The sequence below is a fragment of the Chelmon rostratus genome, chromosome 6 (genome assembly GCF_017976325.1).
Source record: "Chelmon rostratus isolate fCheRos1 chromosome 6, fCheRos1.pri, whole genome shotgun sequence".
In the NCBI taxonomy this organism is placed as follows: Eukaryota; Metazoa; Chordata; class Actinopteri; order Chaetodontiformes; family Chaetodontidae; genus Chelmon; species Chelmon rostratus.
In genome coordinates, this window is record NC_055663.1 from 23,999,183 (window position 1) to 24,017,059 (window position 17,877).

Below are 17,877 nucleotides of genomic sequence, written 5' to 3' on the forward strand. Positions count from 1 at the left end.
TTAAATTGCTGAGTGAATTTCATTTCTATCACTGGCACCAAACAAGGTGAAGCTTTGGAGCTGTGTGTTTAACTCGTTTTGGCTGCACTGCTCATCACTGTGGAGGAGTTTCGGCTGTTTGCTCATGTTTGATGTATTCAGAAGGGATATGTGCATCACTAGTGGGAAAAACTGGTTAAACGCACTATGACCCTCAACCTGTACACCTTGTTTATATCCATTCATATTATCTGACTACACCAGTGGAAACCTCTGGTCTTTTAATCAGTTCCCCCACTCGCAGTGACAAACAGGCAGAGATCAGATGGAACTGACAGGTTTCCAAAAGTTGAATTTATTTTGGACAGATTACAACACAAAGTAAGAAGTCATGTAGAAATTAAAGACAGTCATTGCCTCATGTGAATGTGTTGGATGTTCACATGAACTGGTTGCTCACCTGCCCGACGAAAAGCAAATACAGTTTTGATGGTTGTACGTTCCAGAATATGATAATATGGCAACAATAATAATTGATATGTGCTTAAAACCAATGTTGGAATCTAAATAACTGCATTTACTCGACTGCTGTACAGTATTTCCATTGTATCCTACTTTATGCTTCTAAATGTACTTTTTACTGTAATACATTTACCTTAAAGCTTAGTTACTTTGCAAATTCAAATACAATGATTCAAAGTACAATCAAAAATAAATGATGGATTAAACTATGCAGCAGTATATAAAGTACTTAACATAATCCAATCATGTAAAATGCATTATTCTGAAATGGGCTATTCAAGAAAATGACTATTATATATTTTTTAATATTATGAGCAGTACTAGTATATTTGAGTTACTTATGGTCTTTTAAGTTTATTTTAATGCTCATACTTTTGCACTTTTACTCAAGATTTTTGAAAGTTGGACTGTTTCTGTAATTTAAGTCAAAGATCTGAGCACTTCTTCCACAGCTGCATAAAACTCTGAGTCAAACATTTACCTGATAAACTTGACGTTAGTTTGCACTAACAGACTTTTATTTATCACGTGAAGGTGTGCATCTGACCTGCAGAGGGCTCCCTCACACCGCAGATATGAGCTGCACAGCAGAGCACAGGCGGCCCATGTTTGTGGTTTCACATGTGATATTACTGCAATAAAATGAGGAATTGTGCATTTCTGTGGTACTCTGTCTATTCATGATTGTTGAGGACATGAAATGGCTCCTCTGGCATTCCGCTGTGTTCCACTTCTATGGCGCATTATCTCCCCGGGCAAAGAAAGTTGTTTACAGAAGACTAATTAGTTTGCTTTTGTCCTCTCCTATGGCAAATGGTGGATCTTCCTGCACCAGGACACTGTGGTAAACGTTCTCAAACGCAGGGAAGAAAATGGACGTTCGGGACACCTTCCTGTAATTGTCTGATCTTCCTGACGCTCATGTGGCAAAACCACTCCCATCTGGAGCTTTAAGCAAGCAAATAAACAAACAGTCTGCAGACAGCTTCAGGTCGGACAAGTTGTCATATCTGCACAGTGTGTTCTACTTGACTGGGTGCTGTTTTAGAGTCATAATTAGCTGCGGATTGTGCATTACAGTGATTGCTCACCCTTTTGCATTCGTACAACCAGATAAAACAATGATTTCCAGTTTAGATTGTTTCTTTTTTCACTCTGAATCAGCATTGAGATGTATAAGAGACTGACAAAGTGAAGCACATAAATAAAGATTTCATGACTGTGCATAAGCATTGCATGAAATGCCTCTGTGGATGCTGCTGGAGTATAGTGGCCATATGGGAATAAACATCAGCAGTCTCTGTAATGATCAGGGGCAGAACCATAAAGCTGGGGCTGAATATGAGCTAAATACTATAATATTTACAATATGTTGCGGCCATCTACTTCAGCTTCAGGCTGCACCAAACAATGCCCCTGAAAATAGCTGATGCTTTTATAATATAATGTAATTTATTCCCATGCAGCCATTTTTAAAGCAGCGTCTGGAAACATGTGGAGGCCATGGGAACAGTGGAGGGTGAGGGAGTGGGTTTCCTAAACATGACTGACCTCCTTTGATCAGCAGACGGTCGGTAATCTGGAAAATGTTCCCAAGCTGGAAAAGTTCATCACTCATCTGTTTGTTTGTTTGCTTGAGGGCCTTTTTGTTTCTTTACATTCTTTGCTGGAGATGCAAATGACCTGAACCTGGCGGGTTTGTGCTTTTAATCCTGTTGTTTAGAGCTCGAAAATGTTCGAAAATCAGTTTATAATACAAGTTTAAGATATAAGAAGCCTTTTTTTTACTGGATCCTGTCAAAATATCTCAGTCATTTTCAAGTTATATTAAGTTTATTCCAGCTAATAATAACTAATAAGAGTTACTATTGTGTCATAGCTCTGTGATAAAAAGCGTACATATGAGTGTTAAATGTTAACATTATCTAAGTTGCTTTGTTTTATGTCTTCTATTGTATTTGAGTTAAAAATTGGGCTTCTTACATGATGCTTTTAGGCTCTGATTGTCCAGCGTTTTCTCAGACCAGTCTGCCAACATGTATCTGCATTTCACTTGGACTTGTCTTCAAGGACTCGAGGGATGCTTCTGCGAAGTTTGATCCACTTGTTCGCTTCCTCGCAGGGAGTTAGATAAGATCATCGACAGCCCTCATGTCTGTTCAGTTAATATGAAACAACAGCTAGCTGGCTATCTTAGCTTAGCATCAAGCCTGGAAACAGGTGGAAACAGCTAGCCTGGCTCTGTCCAATAGTCACTCACTAATTCACATCTTGTCTGTTGAATCCGTACAAAGTGTAAAAACGACATGTTGGCTAACCAGCTGCTGGCTGTAGCTTCATAATTACAGTGTACAGACACGAGAGTGGCATCGATATTCTCATCTAGCTCCACAATGTTAAACTATTCCTTTAAAAACAACTTTCTGGCAGTTTAAGTTTCAGTTCACAATCAGTCAGCCAGCAGAAACCAAAACAATGTCCGTAACTCAGACATTAATCAGGCTTTTTGACAGGCTGTTAAATGTTTCCATGCTATGATCCTGTTAGACTGCAGGTACACACCCTGACTGAAAACACTTCCCACCACTTGGAAACTCCATCTTTATTTTCAGATGTGGTTTAGTTGCTTAATTACAGAGCAGCGTGTAAGCGCTGTGATCAGAGTATCATTTGGAAAGATTATCCCACTAGAACATGAAATTATATAATCCACATTCGCTTTGATGAGCTGTGAATTACGTTTGAAATGAGTTTAACGCCGTAGAAATGGATGTTGTGTCTGAAAGGGTTTACAACTTTGAAATTCCTCATCATTATTCTTTGTAATGCATCTTTTTTAAATATGAATGATTGACGGGAAATATGCTTCAGTATTGCTAAACAGCATTTCAACCAAGGAAACCTATTTTTGATGAGACTCACAGCAAGGATCTGTGCCCTGCAGTCCTTGTTTTGCCCAGATTCACTCAGGCATCCAGTGACTCACCAGAAGGAAAATATGGAAAGAATTCCCTGGAGTCGGCACAACCGTGGTCTTGGTTAAACCCTCTGTTGTTCGGTTTGGCCTTGTTTGTGGCGATTGGGGATTGTCCAGTGAAACAGTGTTATTCTTCACTTACTGGCTTTACTGGAAAAGCCGTGACGGGCCGGACATATCTGGCATAGCTTCCTGCAAGGGGCTTTGTTAACGAGATTAAAAGAACACTGGAGAGAATCACAACACCAAGCGCGGAGGTTTTCTGTCACACTGGAGGATCGAACGTCCACATCCTGCCCTCCTGCCAGGGACCAGCGGAGCATGTTTGTGTGTTTGTCTCCCCACTCTGAAAGTCTGAATGTGCATCTGCTGCGATTTAATAACTGTAATTTAATCAGATCGCTAAATCGGAAGATGGATTCTTGCAAAGTCAATAAAAGGGCTTGTGCCTTTTTTTTAATGAAGTTTCAGGAAGTAGTCAGACCTTCACCTGGTTTTCTGTTAATTTAAAGCTGCACAAATCAGTATAGTTCAAATGACATGTATGTGAAAGGTGTTGCTTGTGGGAACAAACTCATAGAGAATTATCACCTGACTCTGCAGTTTCCTCTTAGCTTTGCAAAGCGTTGTAGCATCTTATTTTGGTTTTGAAAGAGTATGCCACTGATGAAGCATTGCACTCCGAGAACACTATCGAACTCATGATGGAGAGTTTACAGTTCACTGCAACAGAACCAGAGCCATCATCTTTCTTATTTCACACATGCTTCTTCCTTGTCAAAATCGGGTGCCTACATTACCCACAATCCTGCTGCAGACAGTTCTGTTAGAACTGTTGCGTGCATCGTGCTAGTGGCGACTAACGTAGCCAGGTCAGCTAAGATCACCTCTTCCTAATTCCCAGCCTCAGATTTCCAAACTTGTAGTCTTCAGCCGACACAGACTCAAGTGACATCGCTTGAGGCAACCTATCAGATTTCATGCAGCTCTCTATGGAGCCACAAAACGCTTTATACAACTATTTTCAGATACTGTATGCAGTAGAAGTTCTGAAACCTGGACCACACGTTGATGGGTCAGTGCAGTTCCCCTTCAAGGATCCAGCCTCACCAACAGTGTAAGAAGTATTTAAATCACTTCAGTAAAAGCAGAAACACTACAGTATAAAAATACTCCATTACAAGTCTTGCATTCAGTATTTTACTTGAGTAGAAGTACAGCAACAACATGAACTTGGAGTATCAAAAGTAAACATACTGATAACACAGAGTGTCAGTGTTAAACTAGTATATTATTGGGTTATTATTATTGATGTATTAATATGTAATCAGTACTTTAAAGTCATTGTTGGTCAAGGTGGAGATATTTTTAACTACTTTTTAATTACTAACTTTTGTTTATTAAATCTGTAGCAAAGAAGACTTAATTTGAAAAGTAAGTATTGCTTTACATAAATGTAGTGACGTGAAAAGTACACAGTTTCTCTCTGAAACGTAGGGAAGTACAAGTATAAAGTAGCATTAAATGGACGAACTCAAGTAAAGCACAATACCTCAAGTACAGTACTTGTGTAAATGTACTCAGTAGCTTTCCAGCACTGTCTCTATCTGCAGCAGGCAGCTGTTTTCAGCGAAACGCTCCAAAAATGAACAAAGTTAGTGGCCAGTGGTGAACAGTGTGGAGCATCTAAAAGCTAAAACTCAAGATATTTCCCTTAGGATTTGGTGGAGACCAAAACAGAGCTAAAATGAGAATATGTATCGGACTTACATTTGTCGGGTGGCCACAAACACAACTCCAAATGAGTGCTGTATTTGCTCAATATATGCTGGGTGTGTAAAGAGCCAAGCTGTTGTTTGCTAGCAACTTTATGAGGACGTAATACGAGTATTGTATTTTTTAAGGCATTTGTTTGTTCTTGAAACCGTATTTGCAGATTTGCACATTTTCTCCCGTTTCTTCCTCATGCAGAATATCCTCCGTGCTCTGTCCGCCTCGATCATATTGCATGAACTGCAACAGATGTTGGGTCACAGGGTTCAAGTCTGAACATTGGCTGGGGTTCATCAGAACTCTGAGAAACATGTCCCAAAGCTCCAGCGTTGACTTTCTTTGTGTTTTGCATCATTGTGGTGCTGAAATTTGAATCTTCCCCCCAGTTTGAGGTCATGTGTGCTGTGGTTCTGTCTCCACTCCCTCACTCTCTCTACAGCAAAGACCTGAATGGTGGAGCGGTTCTCCAGCCTCTGGAGTCGTCACGTTACCTGTCAGGGCTCCTCTTGTTCAGTTGCTGTGTTTGGCAGGATTTCAAGCGCTGGAGTTTTTGGTGGTTTCATGTTCCTGATGGGGCTCACTGTGCTCCTGTGGGCCTTTTCAGAGCTTCAATCAATGCCTGAATACAGTTCTATCTCAGATGAGTTGCTTTGACTTCGTGGGTTGAATTTCATGTCTAGTTAGCTGAATTTGCCTCTGTTCTGTCTGTCAGTTTAGAGTTATGGAGAAACGGACAAAAGCTTCGCCAGAGAGTACAGTATATCAGTTTTGATTTAAGTCACAACAAAATGTGGCAAAATCACAATGCCTGAATATTATCCACTGCTACAATGCATACTGTATTAACAGAACTGAACTCAAAGTTATCTGGCAGCAGAAAAGTGATGTGACGGTGTGCTTGATTTAGTGGTCTTACATAAGATCTAAGATGGCACCACTGTTGTGTTTTCTGTCGTGATAGCAACCTCCTCGAGTGTCGCCTAGTTTGTTTTCTACATCATGCAAATCCAAAGTTCTGTACTGTCTGAGTTCTCTGGCAAGTATGTGAGCAATTACTTTTACAATGCATGGTTATAATGCAAGTATAGCGCTGGCCCAAAACCCTGTTCCTACCAAATGCACCCAGAACTGTAAGTCTCTAGAAGTACTTTTCAGGGAACTAAAAGGTTCCTTCAGCCTGTTGTTGTCTGCATTTCCACTGCGCTGTAACGACCTGGATAGATTGAGCAAGTTAGTTTGCTGACGTGTGAAAAATGATGGTCGTGCTGATGTGTTGAGCAAAAAAACAAACAGGTTTTTAAAAATGGGGGCTGAAGTGAAGTGCTGCAAGTGCTCAACCAATCAGATATGTCCAGCACTGTAAGCCCCACCCCCAAAGTTCCTGCACTATTTCCTAGTACTACCCCTGAGCAGGGACATTCTGGGTGTATAATAATGTCCCGGGACTTCATTTAGCCCCTGAGGAAAGTTCCTGCAGTAGGAACGCTGCTTAAGAAACCAACAACTTAATTTACAGCATGTCTGCTGGTTGAAAGGCCTCAATGGAGCCTGGATCAAGTTCAGAACAACAGCCGAAGCACGTCCACAAAGATAAGGAAGCACAAACATGCAGCGTACAAGTCAGAGGGGAAACAGTTTGACAAGAGAAGTATAAATATACAACATGAGCAGTGGCGTGGGAAAGGTCAGCGTGGGAACTGGGCCTTGTTTTTTGTCAATGAGTTTTAGAAAGCCAAGCTCTGACTCCGGTACAACAGACTTTCAGGTTCCCACCCAGACCTATAGCCAAGCAGTGGTGTCACATCCATTTCTTCATTGTTCTCCAGCTTCCTTTGCTGCTTGCAGAGTTTGCCGTGTTGTTCTCTGGAAGGAGTTTTCTTCGGGACGTGGCCGAGGCTGCGGTGACACGCCGGGTTCCCACGATCTCCTGCCCTTCCTCCAGAGTTACTGCTTGCTCACCGCTCTGAACAGGAAGACGGTGCAACAAGGCCACTGAGAGTGTGCGCTAATTCGGGCCGGCCCTGTCGGGTTTCCATTGTCTTAAATGGGATTTACGTGAAAGACCATGTGTCTTTTCTGTAGCTCATCACCAGAGCTCTGTGTGTGTGCTTGATTTAAACCAGCAACATAAATGCACTTATAAGGGCAGAAAGAGGAAATATCTTCATGAACAGTGAGAATATTTTCCAGTGAATTGTTAGGTCAAGGTTAGAGGTTGGAGAGCAGCAGTACTTCCTCTGATTTTATCCCATAAGACAGTGTTTTCTCACCCGGGGTCGGGAATGCTGGTCTTTCGGTCATTCACAAGCTGGTCCGGACTGATGTGTCTCAACAGCTATTTAATAGATTGTTACGTAATTCTGTTCAGACACTCATGGTACCCAGAGGATGAAGCCTACTGACTTTTGTGATCCCCTGACTTTTTATCTAGCACCACAAGCCTCTGATGTACTTGTTGTTTTGCTAATTCAAGTCAAATCAGTCAATTGTGTGTTGCCCGTACTGCCCAGAATCACGAATCACAATTTGCCTCAAGGGGCTTTACAATCTGTACAGCACACGACACCTTCTGTCCTCAGAACATCGATTCGGATGAGGAAAAAACCCGCAACAGAGGAGGGATCCCTCTCCCAGGGTGGACAGACATACAATAGATGCTGGGTGTACAAAATACATCAACAAAAAAAATGCAGTATATAGCAGTGGATGCAGGAGGACACTGAACAGCTACAGCAGAAAGGCAGGACCTGAGCCACATGACCTCCTCTCAACCACTTAGCCCACTAACACATGCTGAACAAATATAATACCTGCTAAAATTAGCATGTTAGCATCGTTATCTTGTACTCAAAACACAAAGTTGTCTGAAAGCCTCTGTACAGACTTACAGAGCATAGCTGTAGCCTCTTGTTTTCCTGTAAAATATTTGATAATTTTACCCCTTCAGGCCTCTTAGCATGGACTGTGAGAAGGGGAAATCTCTTCAAAGTCTTTGTTTGAGTGCATTGACATATATAAAGGGCCACAAGCAGCCATTAATTTAGTTTAAATGCTGGAAAGAAATGCTGGAAAGCAGCGCCCAACTGAAACTTACCATTGGACATAAAAAGCTCTTGCGTGTGCTTGCATGCATTTGCTCCACAGCTTATTGCTCACATATTGTTGGGCCATCAAACTATAAAGTCAAACTTTACTCATAACACATTTTCCTCCATGTTTCACTTTTAATAAATTGTCTTGAGACTTTAAAATCCATTTTTCGCCTCATGTTCTCTCCATCATCTCCGTCTGAGCCTCAGGATTAAAATGTAGTTAATAAGTAAAATCACAGGGGATAATAGCTTTCCGCTTGCTCTGTGCAGACCAGGTGGCCTTAATGCTCTGTATGCTCTGTGTGGAGTACTTGGCTAATTAAAGTCAGCCCCCCCCTGGCCTGGATGCATGCTTTTGGGGACGTGATAAAACACCGTGGCATGGGGACACTCTTAAGTGCTGTGCTAGTGACAGTAAAAGTGCTTCTGCACTCCTGCTCGTCTCACGTAGCCGGGTGATACCAGTGGCACTGGGTTATGCGGACTAGCTAATTGAGGGGGTTGTGTAAGAGTATGAAATATTCATCGTACTGTAGTTCCTCAGGCTGTGGACCACGGTGCCAGACTTTAAAGTTATTTTGAGAGCAATATAGAGAATACAGCCTGTATGCATGCATGGAAGAGTAAAAGTAAGTATGTGCATTTTAATCCAATATTTATGGGCTGAACACTGAAGGAAGGAGCTGTAATTTGTGATTTTTATACTAAAAGTCTCCTCCATGTGGTGTACGTCGTTTGGTGGATGGAAATGGGACAGCAGGACTTATGTAATAAAGCGCAGAGCTGAGGGGCAAGATGAGCTTCTTTTAGAAAGAGCAGCTCTGTTGGCACTTGAGGCATCGACATAGCCAGTCGGATATGAGGCCCGCTGAGAGATTACCCACTTACACAGTTCCTGCAGACTGCCTCGCCCCCCTGAGATGACCATAACCCAACAGTCCACTGCTACTGTACTATGAGAAAAGAGTGCGTGCAACATCTAACTTCCATGCACACAATAAGACTTGACTACATGCGAGGGACGTGTGTGATTAGTCAACAAGTCAATTAGTCAACAGCAGAAATATTAGTTGGTTATGTTCACAAGTGTCACACATTTAAGTGGCACTGAAAATATGATTTGTCGTCTGAAGAATTTGATCAGCTGTTTAAATTCAACCTTATAATATACACAATATTTTTTACGACAGTGTTTCACCCTATTGATTGAGTTTGTTCTTATTTCTTGAGCAGTCGTTTAACCGTCACGGAAATGAGTCTTTAGGCACATCCCTATTATATAATGCACACTATAATACAATAACATTTACTCAAATACTGTACTGGAGTACAGTTTTGAAGTACTTGTACTCGGTGGGATAAGGTTTTGATCCTGCAGAGAGTGTTTTCATTCATTCAGAAAGACAATCCTCGGTTTGATTTTAAATGAAACATTTTCTGCACAACAGCATTTATATTTAAATGTACTGACCTGAAAGAATATCACAGATTTTAAAAAAGAAAAAAAAATCACATGTGATTGGTGTAAAACTGTAGGAGACAAACTCCTCAAGACTCCCAGATTCCCAGAAACGGTATGAGGGACTTCAACATGCTGTCCTAAATGGAGTCAGCCTTTTATCTTTTTAACTAGACTGTCTCTACCCAAACCCACCAAAGTCCTGTCTCAGACCTGAGCTCTCATGTGTGATGGACAGACAGATTACTGATCTTACGAAGACTCACTCGCAGCTAACAAGCAACCTTCTCCTACCTACCTGTTACTGATCATTGCTACAGACTGTTATTAACTGATGAGTCGAGACTGGGATTATATGTGTCTGAAGATCAAGTCAGCTGCAGGGCTCGCTCTCAGGACAGCTCTACCTGGAAAGAGTGAGGCTGTCCTGCAGGGCTGCATTACAGACAGACAATCAGCTTATAAAGGTGCTGAGTATGAACATGAGGGCTCTCTGACGTGAACTCAGCACGTGTGAGTTTTATCACCTGAAGGCAACGTCCTGAGACAAACAAGGTGACACATGTGGGAGCGACTTGACAGGAACCAATGTATTTCCAACTGTCTGCAACTGTAAAGGACCTGTTAGACAGCTCCAGTGTGACACTTTCCCTCTGAACAGACAGCAAGACGAAAGTCATTCAACAGCATTTCTTTACTGATGCAACTGAAGTATTTTTTTCATCTTTGATTTAACTGAAAGAAATTTGAAACTAAATTTAAGGTGATTATTTTCTTATTTGTGATAAATGTGATGCACGGTGGTGACGCTGGTTTCTCCAAAAGATACTTAATTTCTTGAACTTTACAACATCCTCTACTGAAACTAAGCAAAGACAGCATGTTTCTCACTGGAATTTATTCACTGGAAGCATACATGTCAATATAGTGATAACTTCATTTTGACAAAACAAAAAAAACACGTAATAACTTTGATTAAATTCCTTCAGAGTCTTCACTACATGTGTTGGATGAGTCTGGACGGACATGAATGTAAACGCAACTTGACTGTGTGGAGGAGTCATGCAGCCATGTGAGCCTGTAATTTTAGTTTGTGTACTGTAACCAGTCAGCTTTACTGGTCGTGCACGGTATCATTACAGAATCAGGTTAAACTCAGACAAAGCCACAATATTTCCACTCACATGCAATGTAGTTTTGCCAAAGTATGCTTGTTTTTTCCTCTCTGTTTTCTTCTGCTATCAGTCTAAGTAGTATCTGGACATATCTTACAGAAACGATTATTATTATTTTTGTATTTGGGGTAGTTGGAGTGAAAAGCCACACAACATCTACAAGCCCTCATCCACACCCTGTAAATCAGCCCCCAAACAACACTTGATGTTCTGCGCTGTAGACTTATAAAAGTACATGTAAACAATCTGAAATCATCTGAAGAACAAAAGCGGACAATTTGTCCTTCCTGTGGACGCCCACGCGCTCGGCTCCATTGTTGACGAGGACCTCACCCACAACCATCACTGTCATCATCATAACTTCCACTGAAGATTTGGCAAAGATAGATCGGCTGTTTTCATCCCAACTCTTCTCGGCTGCACGGAGACCAATTTCATGCAGAACCACAGTTATTTACGCCAGTGGAACAAAAAACAAAAAGTGGGGAATTATGGGAATCCTGGACATGAATTTCAGCGTATCCTTGTGTTTGTTGTGATTAGCTGCACGTGTAAATCAACCTTCCACAACATAGAATGTGGGACGTCGCCAGAGGGGAACAATGGGAACTTTAATAAGACCAAGAGTTTGTCAAACACACACGGTCACATACAGAAGCGACACACAAAGCCACACAAGCACGTCTTCATTTTCCTTCTTTTCTTTCTTGAGCTTTGTAATGGAGATAGTTTAGCTGTAAGCATGAAACCTGAAGAAAGGTATATTCAGAAGTTACTGTCCCAGTTCTGATGTTTCCCCCTGTGTAACACCTATGTTTTTTTTTTACACACAATGTACACAAGGAAATGTGATATTTTTATTTTTCAGCAGGGATAAGATGTTTTCTAAAATCTGATCTGACCTGAACTGTGCACCTGCAGGCTGTACTATGAGATCATGTAAACAGAGTCAATTTCAGAGACCTGGCTCCATTTGAACCTAGATCACTGTGTGTGGACAGCAGCCAATGGTTACAACCTAATACCATACTTTCCAGAAATTTCCCAAATTTTCCCGGCTGGGGATTAATAATGTCTTATCTTACCTTATCTTACTACAAATTACATGTGAGCAGAAAATTGATATGCAATTCATGAATTTCAAAAATGTTTTTATGCCATCAACCAAACACGTGCTTTCATAAATGTTTCTGCATATACAAAGTTAAAGTCGGCAAGTCGTGGATGAAAGTTTTTGCCTCCTTTCCGAGTTGTTGTTCCAACTTGAGAGGGTGTTCATGTGAATTTTCCCAGTCGAGAACTCATTTTTGCTATTTTCAATTCTGCAGTAAAGTCTGTCCTGAGTTTGCTAGCTAGCTTGTGATTTACTTTCACTATCAAAATGTCATAGGTAGTAAAGAGGAAATCTATAGCAATCAGCTATGTAAACAGGAAGTTTTTCGGCGCAAAAGATTCAAAACTTTGGCAGAAAATAGTCACATAACCAAGCACTGAAATATCTTGACTGTTGTGTCCTTAAAATGTTTATTTTTTAACAGTCAAATCCAAAGTGAAGTGAACATGAAGTTTGAAAAATTTCTTTATGTAATCTCAACACATTCTCTAAATTAATGCCCGTATTGACAAGACAACATCATTTATGGTGTCCCTTTCAAAACTGTTTCAGACCACTTAAGAAAAATAAATCCATCAACATGAATCTCGGTGAAGTCGCTGCATCACAAGTCTTTTCTGGTGCCTTTTCTGACAGATTGTGTTGACTGTGTTGAGATTAGGGCATGAATCATTTCAGCATGAATGTTGTTCTAGCCTGAAAATTCATTAAAACAGACTCTAATTAAACAAGACCAATAGTGAATCTGTGTTCGTCTTGAATTTGGGTCTGTTATGCTCGTTTGCTTCAGAGGCACGGATTGGTAGAGTGTGCACACAAGGGGCAATACTTGTGATACTTAAAGTAATACTGAGTTCTCGCCTATTAAGTCTGGAGATTGATATTTCTGTTTTCATCCTTAGTTTTATCTAATTGGTTTATGTTCATTCTGTCTATTTTCAAGTGAAGCACTTTGAGCTGAAATTCTTGAATGAAAGGTGCTATACAGATTTAATATCAAATAACATTTGAGCAAAAAACTGGTTTGAGCACTGTGGCCTGCAGAGTGACTGCACTTCTTTGCACTTCACATATTTACTGAAAACATGTGAGACAGTGTCTACTTTGTTATTTAAATGACAACCAGGGTCACCCTGTCTTGCACGACTGATAACACCTCTGATTAGACCCATTTCTATCCTCAAACATCAACATCTGGCATCAACAAGAGGGCGCTCTTCAAGCAACAGTTTTTCAGACTCATTGTCCACTGAGCTCCTGCTGAATATTTCATCGCCAAAGCAGAGATAGAGTGTCCCGTGCCGTTCACACGATCTGCCTTTTGTCTTCGGTGTTGGTCTTAAACGGCATCGAGGTGACAGGTTGAAACATGAGATATGTTTTGCTTTTCAGCCAGCATCTCATGTGCGGCCCTCTGACGCTGTACACTGGAGTTCATGAAGGGCAGCCGAGGGACAGTTTGTCCTGAAACTATGATGCTCAGTGTTCACCTGAGCTTCAGCCTGGGCTCAGATTGCTGTTTTCTGCTGCTGCTGCTGCTGCACATCTGCTGCAAGCAGTAAAACAAACAACAGAAATATCTCAACAACTATTGGATGGATTAGTGGGAAATGTTGTCCAGACATTCATGGTCCACAGAGGATGATGCCTACTGTCTTTAGTGATACTCTGACTTTACCTTTAGCACCACCATGAGATTAATATTTGTGGCTTTAAATTAAAAATCTGGACAGCCATTGGATGGATTGAAGTGAAATTTGGTACATATTTTAATGCCTCGCTCAAGATTAATTATAATAACTTCTCTTTTTATCTAGCGCCATCAACGAGTCAAAAATGTTTTAATTAATCCAATACCTTGGTTGATGACACAGCTGTAAACTAATGGCATTCTTATGGGCCTCTGCTGTACTTTGTGTTAATGCTCATTTACAGTTAGCATGCTAACATGCTAAATTAGGATGGTCACCATGGTAAACTTTACACCAGCGAAATGCCAGCATGTTAGCAATGACACTATAAGCCCTGACATTAGCATTTAGCTCAAAACCTGCTAGCAAGTGCAGCTACACAGAGCTGCTGGCATGGCTGTAGACTCTGTTTTGTTCTGGAATACTTTAAATGTTAATTTGGTAAAACTTAAATAAAAACTAATTTGTACTTGAAGCATTTAAGATTTAGGAACTGGAAAATTTTAGTCTATTATAAATAAAGTCAAAACGTGCTGTAATTGAGCTGCTCAAGATCTGTTGCATGCTGCCATTTAGTGCTAATATGCTAATATAAAAGTGTTAATCCAGTAATCAGCCTAATCTTTCCTTATGGGTTACTGAACTGTTTATTTGTTCCCATCAGAAATGTTTGTTATTACCTATGATAACTTAAGTACTAATCTAAAGAATGTAAGTGCAACAAACATGAATAAAATAGTGTCAGAAACTTGTGTTTCTTTCAAATTCACTATATTGCTGCATTCCCACTGGAGTCGCATTGTTTTTAAGATTGTCATGTGAGAACAGCAGCAATCCATCAGTGTTTGAGACAGAAAACAACACATATAGGTCAGCAGGGAAACAACATCTCAGCACATTTCTTTGCATTACAAATAATGAGGCCAAGAATTTGACCTCGTCCTCAGCATTTGTTGCCAGTCTCAGTGAGACTGCATTAAAAACGTTCCGACAGACTCGTTCCTGCAGAAGAAAAAGGCCATAAATCTGCTGGTCTCATACGAGTGTGAACTTGTTAATACTGCCAAATTATTACTCAGTCGTGTTTTGTAAGAACATGTCTTCTTCGTAACATTTTAGTTTGAGATGCTGTTATGAAATTAAACAAGTGAAGGACTGAGAAACACCTTCCTAACTGTGCCACTGTGTTTGTGTTTTATTTTTGTCACTATAGGTTGAGGTGAACACGAATGCCACTTTGCTGAACAAGCCTGACTTCCAGTGGTGTTTCAGAAATGCACTGAATTGACTGTGTTTTCATTTTATGCAGAAAAGTCAACTTGTATGTATTTTAAACATTTAATAAAACCTTTAAACTTGCTGAAGATGCACCAAAAGATGTTTATTTAGCCTGTTTGGAGGCTTAACTTGTCCCATGGCTGTTTTCTCTGCTCTGCTCTTAGAAAAGTTTTAGTTTTAACTTAATGGAGAATAAGAAGGTGTTAAAAGTAAAAAATTAAAGTCAATACTTAAAGGTAATACGGCAAATTTGGAAAGTTTTCACTTGATATGTCCTTCACTGAAAAGAAACATCGTCACAGCACCTTCTATTTGAAGTTCTAATAATTTCTGTTGAAATACAGCCAGTGGCAGCAGGTCAGCCAGAGGTTCAATGCTTTGCTCAAGGACAGTCGTTTAGGGAGAGGACTATTCCTCTTGTGTACCTAACTGGTTTTTCACAGCCGCTCTGATCGTGTACATTTCCTCTCCACCTCCAAATCCAATCTTTACATCCCGTTATGTCTGATCTGTTCTTTTGTTAGGGCCTCATCCTTGCATGAGTGTTTGGGGCGCTGCCTCGTCTCATGACGCACACTAAGGCGGTAAATCCTGGAAATAAACATTGTCCTTAATTATCAGCAGTAAATCCCTACCACTCACAGAGGAGGAGGTGTGGATCAAGAGACAAAGACAAATTATTGAGGATCTTCTAACTCTGAATTAATTGAGATGTGGATTCTGCAGTGTAAAGACACTGATCCAGCACATCCAGCAAGAAGTGAAGCTTATTCTACTATTAAACTTGCTGTAAACCACTCTTGACACTCCTGCCCCCTTGGCGGGTTTCACTCGCCGTTACATCATGAGGGTGCTGTTCCATGGTGGCTGGCAGGTGGCAATGACCCCCCTGTCCCCTGCTTACCCAGGCGGGCTGGACTGGCAACATTTATGCTGTGATGTGCCAGGATCAAGTAGCAGGGCTGCTATCTTGTTACTAATCTGATAATCTGTTGGGCACAGGAGATTTTTTCCATTCCTCCTTACATAACTGGGTCTACGTTCAGATTCAAGATGAGAGTCTGGGCCAAAGGCTGACCAATGTGAGGGACAGACGGACAGTTTCTGAGGAAAAACAGGACTCAGTGGTCACTTCCAGGAGGTGAAATAAACTTGTTTTTTTTTTCCCTAAATTTTCTCCCTCGTCACATTGACTCCTACACAGGTTTTTCTTCAGAGGGGTCAGAAGTCAAGGTCAGGCATAGTGCAGGGTCCCTGGAGCAGTTTTAAGGGTCCTGAAATCCAGACCCCCAAAACTGCCTCAGGGACTTGGTGCATGAATTCCCTGAATTAATATTAGTGTTAAGGTATTACCTTCATCAACACACATTCTAAGCAAATAAGGGACTAATACTTACCAATACTAATCATTGGTTCAGACTCAACAATACTGTCAGATTATATCAAGTGTGCATGTGTTTCCTTTACTGTATTTATCTTGTAGCATCAGTTTCTCTTCTTCAGTCTAATTTGACCTCCCTTTTCCCAGATTATCACTGGACATTTTAAGTCAGCACATCACAAAAACACAACATTAACAGTAGTGAGAACTTGACGGGACAGTGTTACCATGGCAGCTGCAATGAAAATCAGCTGTGTGAAATTACTCATGATTCAAACTCATTTACCTTAGGCATCTATTCAAGATGTTTTCAGCAGTACTTAACAGTGCACTTTGTATGTAGAAAAAAACCCTGCATCTTAAGGCATTATCCAGTGAGGCATTCATTATGTGAGAGGGTAATTTTCAAGTAAAAATAACATTTCTGAGGCATGAATGAGAATTAAACTACAAGAAAAGGAGGGATATATGGTCCTAAAGGAAACAGAGAGTACCCTATTAGCTGGAAAAAGCTTCATTTTGGGCCTCGGGCACTGAAGCCAGGCTACAGAGTGTTATGTGTAAAATTTGTATTGAAAGCGGTTCGGCTGTACTTAAATAGCCTGTTGGCAAAATAATTGGCAAAATAGAGAGGGTCTGTCTGCAGAACACCCAAGTAAACTAATCCTGGAGAGTGCTGATTTAGAGAGAAAAAAAATCTCAAAAAGTAGGTCAGTTCCTCAGGGCAAAGAACTATAGAAATAATACATCTATAGAAAAGTTGTAAAATGCTAAAAGAAAACAGCTGGTGGAACATCTCACAGTTAATTAGGTTAACTGGCAACAGGTGAGTAACATGATTGGGTATAAAAAGAGCCTCCGGAGAGGCTGAGTGTTTCTGAAGTAAAGATGATTGGGAGGGGTTCACCACTCTGTGACAGACTGTGCTGCCAAATAGTGCAACAGCTTAAGAATAATGTTTCTCAATGTAAAACTGCAAAGAATTACGGCATTTCATTGTCTAGAGTACATAATGTCATTAAAAGATTAAGAGAATCTGAAGAAATCTCTGTACGCAAGGGACAAGGCCAAAAACCAATACTGGATGTTCCCTGAGACAGCACTGCATTAAAAACAGACATGATTCTGCAGTGAACACTTCCAAATACCATTGTCTGTGAACACAGTTTGTGTTGGTTGAAACTTTACAATGCAAGGAGGAAACCGTATATAAACCAGATCCAGAAACGCTGCTGCTTTTTCTGGTCCCGAGCTCATTTGAGAGAGACTGAGGTGAAGTGGAAAACTGTCCTATGGTCTGACGAGTCAAAACTTGAAATTCTGTCTCATAGAGAGGTTAAAGATGAGAGGGAACATCCAGCTTGTTATCAGCACACAGTTCAAGAGCCAACATCCATGATGGTATGGGGGTGCATTAGTGCACATGACATGGGTCA